Below are 7,696 nucleotides of genomic sequence, written 5' to 3' on the forward strand. Positions count from 1 at the left end.
TAGGACGAAACAACGAAAATGTTCTTTTTCTGAAAAAACTTCCAACTTTAAACGTGAATATCTCGAAAACTAGAAGTGCTAAAAATACGCCCAGGGTACCAAAAGAAAGGAAATTCAATTTAAGTCAAACAAGTGAAGACAAATTAAAAATCGTACGAACGAAAAAAAAGTTATGAGCGTTCAAAGATAGGCATTTTCGAGATATTCAGTTTTCTATAGGCAGTTTTCTGAAAAAACTTCCAACTTTAAACGTGAATATCTCGAAAACTAGAAGTGCTAAAAATACGCCCAGGGTACCAAAAGAAAGGAAATTCAATTTAAGTCAAACAAGTGAAGACAGATTAAAAATCATACGAACGACAAAAAAGTTATGAGCGTTCAAAGATAGGCATTTTATAGGACGAAACAACGAAAATGCTCTTTTTCTTTAAAAACTTTCAACTTTAAACGTGAATATCTCGAAAACTAGAAGAGCTAAAAATACGCCCGGGGTACCAAAAGAAAGGAAATTCAATTTACGTCAAACAAGTGAAGACAGATTAAAAATCGTACGAACGACAAAAAAGTTATGAGCGTTCAAAGATAGGCATTTTATAGAACGAAACAACGAAAATGCTCTTTTTCTGAAAAAACTTCCAACTTTAAACGTGAATATCTCGAAAACTAGAAGTGCTAAAAATACGCCCAGGGTACCAAAAGAAAGGAAATTCAATTTTAGTCAAACAAGTGAAGACAGATTAAAAATCGTACGAACGAAAAAAAAATTATGAGCGTTCAAAGATAGGCATTTTATAGGACGAAACAACGAAAATGCTCTTTTTCTGAAAAAACTTCCAACTATAAACGTGAATATCTCGAAAACTAGAAGTGCTAAAAATACGCCCAGGGTACCAAAAGAAAGGAAATTCAATTTTAGTCAAACGACTGAAGACAGATTAAAAATCGTACGAACGAAAAAAAAGTTATGAGCGTTCAAAGATAGGCATTTTATAGGACGAAACAACGAAAATGCTCTTTTTCTGAAAAAACTTCCAACTTTAAACGTGAATATCTCGAAAACTAGAAGAGCTAAAAATACGCCCAGGGTACCAAAAGAAAGGAAATTCAATTTTAGTCAAACAAAGTGGCGACAGATTAAAAATCGTACGAACGAAAAAAAAGTTATGAGCGTTCAAAGATAGGCATTTTATAGATAGATTAGATAGGCATTTTTATTTTATTATAGGCATATATTATCTTTTTCTGAAAAAACTTCCAACTTTAAACGTGAATATCTCGAAAACTAGAAGTGCTAAAAATACGCCCAGGGTACCAAAAGAAAGGAAATTCAATTTTAGTCAAACAAGTGAAGACAGATTAAAAATCGTACGAACGAAAAAAAAGTTATGAGCGTTCAAAGATAGGCATTTTATAGGACGAAACAACGAAAATGCTCTTTTTCTGAAAAAACTTTTAACTATAAACGTGAATATCTCGAAAACTAGAAGTGCTAAACATACGCCCAGGGTACCAAAAGAAAGGAAATTCAATTTTAGTCAAACGAGTGAAGACAGATTAAAAATCGTACAAACGAAAAAAAAGTTATGAGCGTTCAAAGATAGGCATTTTCGAGATATTCAGTTTTCTATAGGCAGTTTTCTGAAAAAACTTCCAACTTTAAACGTGAATATCTCGAAAACTAGAAGTGCTAAAAATACGCCCAGGGTACCAAAAGAAAGGAAATTCAATTTTAGTCAAACAAGTGAAGACAGATTAAAAATCATACGAACGACAAAAAAGTTATGAGCGTTCAAAGATAGGCATTTTATAGGACGAAACAACGAAAATGCTCTTTTTCTGAAAAAACTTCCAACTTTAAACGTGAATATCTCGAAAATTAGAAGTGCTAAAAATACGCCCAGGGTACCAAAAGAAAGGAAATTCAATTTTAGTCAAACGACTGAAGACAGATTAAAAATCGTACGAACGAAAAAAAAGTTATGAGCGTTCAAAGATAGGCATTTTATAGGACGAAACAACGAAAATGCTCTTTTTCTGAAAAAACTTCCAACTTTAAACGTGAATATCTCGAAAACTAGAAGTGCTAAAAATACGCCCAGGGTACCAAAAGAAAGGAAATTCAATTTACGTCAAACAAGTGAAGACAGATTAAAAATCGTACGAACGACAAAAAAGTTATGAGCGTTCAAAGATAGGCATTTTATAGATAGATTAGATAGGCATTTTTATTTTATTATAGGCATATAGTTACGTTACACTCAACCAGTCTAGACAGAAAGCATCACGCTAGACACAACATCCGATAGATGACATTGTTGCAGTCTTCACAACAACGGCACGTAGAAAGCATCACGCTAGACATAACATCCGATAGATGACATTGTTGCAGTCTTCACAACAACGGCAAGTTCTGGCTGACGCAATATCTTCAAGGCGACAGATCATCAACGATAAAGCATGATCATGCATGTTCCCTGGCTACGGAAGTGCAGCAGACATTCAAGGCGACATTCCACGACGGCCTGGAAGCAAAACAAATCATCAGGAACATCACCCCCTATCGGCATTCTCACGAGCGCTACTATAAAAGCAGGGCAGCAAGTAGGGACCAGTTCAGTTCTATTTCTACTTTTGTAAGAGTTAGATCTCAAACTTGTGCGTTGAGCTTGTAATTTATAAAGAATAAATATTTTTTTTATGAGTTATTAAGCAGCAACCACATAATTGGCGCAGCCGGGTAGGCGTTTGAGGAAGTGATCTAGTAGAAAAACAGTGGAAATCTCTTGGCATATAAACCAAAAGAAAGTGATTCCGCAAAGTGTGCGAAATCTAAAAAGTGACTTTGTGTATAACAGAAGTACGAACATCACAAGTGAAATCGTCCCGCAAGGAGTGCGAACATTGCTAGTGAAATTGTGCTTCAAAGTGCACAAACATTTTAGATAAATCGCCCATAAGCATCCGCAAGCAACACAGACCCTGTAACCAGAGTCGCTGAGGAGTTGAGGATCCCCCGCTACTGGACATGTGGAGTACCACCAACGTTCTTCACGCCCACGCCCAAACACGACTAAGCAACAAAGTGAGTCATTTCATGTTTTTGTAATTCGGAGGGAGTACTACCAGATAGGGCCCACGTTTTATCGAATGTGAAAGTGAACTCATTAATGACGGTAAACTAAAAGTGTTACTTTCATTTCGTGAGGAGTACTACCAGATAGGGCCCACGAACCAAATCGCGAGTAAAGATTATTTTCGTGAACACGTACGCGCACTACGAGATAGACGTGACGCCTAACTGAAGTAATTTTTTCTTGTGTCTTCAAAAAACACTACTAGATAGATTTTTTGGGTAGGGAAATATCATACTACTAGATAGGTGATAGATCCAAATCAAGGGAGTACTACGAGATAGGGCCTTTGAGAAAAAACAAAAACCCCCAAGAAGAGTTTGTCCTGGATGAAGGGTTCCAAAAAGAAGACCGCGTTGAAAAAGGTCAGAGAACTCCTTACACGCACAGACAGCCCAAACTCAGATTCAGATAGTTCGAGTTCACAACAATCAGAAGAGTACTCACACGTACCGCTGAGAACCGAAAACCTAACTCTTGAATCATTGAGCCTACAACACCACGAAATGGATGTTGAAACTCTAAAAAACCAAGTTGCAGCCTTGCAACAGATGGTAGAACATCTACAAATACAACAACAACAAGGACCAATTTTGTCATCAGGGAACCATGTAGGAAATTCTTACGAAGCCTTATGCATAATCCCTGATCCAATCAAGTCAATTCCGAAATTTGACGGAAACAGAAAACAACTAACATCATGGCTAAACATCAAGCCGAAGGCACATTACGAATATTCCAAGGAATCGTATCTGAACAACAGATGCGAATTTTCACAACCGCAGTAGTCAATAAAATTGAAGGAAAGGCTAAAGACATACTTTGCTTAGCTGGAAACCCCACAACCTTTGAAGAAGTCAAGCTTATCCTGATTAACGCGTTAGGCGACAGGCAAGAATTGACATACTATAAGAGCCAGTTGTGGCAAACTAAAATGACGGACGGAATGTCAATCCATAAGTATTACAATAAGTGCAAGGAGATCATCCAAAACATAAAAACATTGGCAAAACAGAAAGAGAAATATCTCAATCATTGGGATGCAATAAATGCTTTTATTGAGGAAGACGCCCTAGCAGCATTTTTAGCAGGATTGCGAGAACCATACTTCGGATATGCCCAAGCCGCTTGTCCAGAAGATATGGAAGCTGCATACGCTTTTGTATGTAAATTCCAGTCACGGGAAGTGACCGCGACAAATATGGAAATTAATAGAAAACCTCAGGAGAAAAGATTCCCACCAAAGAAAGAAGACTTCAGGTCTTACAGGGAAGACAACAGACACCATAAGGAAGAATATAAGAAATCGGAGGGTTACAACAAAACCCAAAACAACCAAATAAAAACTAATAATAATAACCTCCCACAACCCATGGAAGTAGGATCTGTGCGCAGTAAACTAACCCTGAACAGGAAACAGATCAATAACAATGAAATTTCAGACGACGAACCATGCGAGGACGTCGATCTAAATTTTTGTTGGACGCAGAATCACGAAGAAAAGACGTAAATTATCTTCCATACTTCATCAGCACTAACTATGTTACTAAAAAAACAATAAGGATTCTGATAGATACCGGAGCTAATAAAAACATAATTAAACCTGACGTACTTACTAACGTTAAAGATGTACCCGAAGTTAACATAAAAAATATTTCTGGAACCCAGAAAATAAAGCAAAGAGCAGTTGCAAATCTGATAGGAAAAGATGTGCCCGCACAAACTTATTATGTGTTCAAATTCCATAACTTTTTTGATGGAATACTAGGATCAGAATACCTAGCAAAGACTAAAGCTAATGTTAGCTACAAAGATGAAAATATTATGATCGGAAAAACTATAATCCCATTTTATAAATACTACCCGAAAACCAAAACGTACTCACATAATATTGAATTGGATTCTAACAAAGATGGTGACTGGTTTGTCCCAACTTATCAAAAACTACAAGATGGATCTTTTATCGAACCCGGATTATATCGGTCGATAAACAAGAAAACCACTGTACGCATAATCACAAACCGTCAAAAACCACCAGTTTTTGAAAACGGAAAACTTTCCTTAAATGTTAACAATTTCGAAACGTTAACTCCAATACCGATCAATGCAAAATTCTTAAACAAAGAAGACATTACGAAGCTAATAGCTATGAATCATCTAACAAGCATTGAAAAAGAACAGTTAATTAAAATTTTAATTGATAACCAGCAAGTGTTATTGAAACCAAATGAAAAACTATCGTCCACTACAGTAATCAAACATCAAATTGTTACTAACGATGAACTACCCACGTACTCTAAATCCTACAGATATCCCCATCACTTCAAAAAAGATGTGGAAGACCAAATCGAGGAAATGTTAGAAACAGGAATAATTAAGCATTCCACAAGTCCATACTCTTCACCAATTTGGGTCGTACCCAAGAAGATGGATGCCTCAGGGAAAAAGAAAATAAGAGTTGTCATCGATTATCGAAAGTTGAACGAAAAAACCATCGATGATAAATTTCCTATTCCACAAATAGAAGATATTCTCGACAGCCTAGGAAAATCGGAATATTTTACTACTCTAGATCTCAAATCAGGATTTCATCAAATAGAAATGGATCCTATTGACAGTCAAAAAACAGCCTTCTCAACAGATAGAGGACATTTCGAATTTACTCGAATGCCTTTTGGATTGAAAAATGCACCAGCAACATTTCAACGTGCAATGAACAGCATTCTTCAAGAATTCATTGGAAGAATTTGCTACGTTTATTTAGATGACATAATCATAATTGGACACAATTTAAGAAAACATTTAGAAAATGTGTCAACAATACTTAAAAGACTTTCTGAATTTAACTTAAAAATTCAGCTAGATAAATGTCAATTTTTGAAAAAGGAAACCGAATTTTTGGGACATGTCATAACACCAGAAGGAATAAAACCGGATCCCTCGAAAATAGAAAAAATAGGAAACTGGAGTTTACCCAAAACGCAAAAGCAAATAAAACAATTTCTCGGATTAACCGGATATTACAGACGTTTTATCAAAGATTACGCCAAACTAACAAAACCTCTTACGAAATATTTAAAAAAGGATCAAACCATGAATCATAAGGATGAACAATTCATTAAAGCCTTTGACACGCTTAGAAACATTTTGACGTCCGATCAAATATTATCGTACCCTGACTTTAATGTACCATTTATATTGACCACTGACGCTAGCAATTTCGCTTTAGGTGCAGTATTATCTCAAATACAAAATGGAATTGAAAGACCCATAGCTTTCGCTAGTCGTACATTAAACAAAGCCGAAATAAATTACTCAACAACAGAAAAGGAAGCCTTAGCAATTATCTGGGCAGTAAACAAATATTACCCCTATCTTTATGGCCACAAATTTACACTTTTAACTGACCATAAACCACTAACCTTTATTAAAACATCGACGAAGAATTCTAAAATCCTAAGATGGAGGTTGGAACTGGAAAATTTCGATTACGAAATTAAATACAAAGAAGGAAAAACTAACGTAGTGGCTGACGCCCTAAGTCGTAAAGATCCTGAAAATATTAATCAAAATTGTCTTTTTTCAGAGAAGCAAGAAAATCCAAAGGAAGAACAATGCACAATGGATATCAACGTTAACGAAAATCTTTCTATTTCAGATTCTCAAATAAATAATCCCCCGGAATCCCGAATGGATGACCCATTGATATCTGAGAACACTTCTGATGATGATACAGTACACTCTGCAGACACATCAGATAATTATTTTATCCACTTTTCAGAAAAACCAATCAACTATTATCGGAATCAGATAATCTTCAAGTTGGCAAATTTCTCAACTGAACTAAGAGAAACCCCATTCACCAACTATCAAAGAGTCACAATTTGCAACAAAGAATATACGGAAAGCATTATAAAGGATTGCCTACTACGATACCACAACAATAAACAAACAGCAATAATGGCCCCTGAAAGCATAATCCCTATAATTCAAAATGTTTACAAAAATCTTTTTAGTGACCATGGCCATTTCGTTCTTACGCAAAACATTGTGGAAGATGTGACAAATGAGCAAAGACAAGACGCGATCGTTACAAAAGAACATGAGCGTGCTCATCGAGGCATAACCGAAATGGAATCCCAAATAAGAAGAAGTTTTTTCTTTCCAAAAATGGTATCAAAAATTAAAATAGCTTGCAACTCATGTAGGATCTGCAACATACACAAATATGAGAGAAAACCATATAACATTAAACTTTCACCTCGACCAATAACTTCAAAACCTTTTGAACGTGTTCATATGGATATCTTTCAAATTGATAATAACAATTTCTTGTCACTGGTAGATTCATTCTCAAAACATGCACAATTTATTAAAATGGAGACAAAAAATCTTACCGACGTAAAAAATGCATCAGCCCAATACTTTGCATCATTTAATATACCGTCACAAATCGTTACAGATCACGAAACAACCTTTAGATCGGTACAATTGAAAAATTATTTAGCAAACCTAAATGTTGAATTACTCTATGCATCCTCGTCAGAATCTAATGGGCAGGTAGA

This window comes from Anopheles coustani (genome assembly GCF_943734705.1).
Source record: "Anopheles coustani chromosome X unlocalized genomic scaffold, idAnoCousDA_361_x.2 X_unloc_3, whole genome shotgun sequence".
NCBI lineage: Eukaryota > Metazoa > Arthropoda > Insecta > Diptera > Culicidae > Anopheles > Anopheles coustani.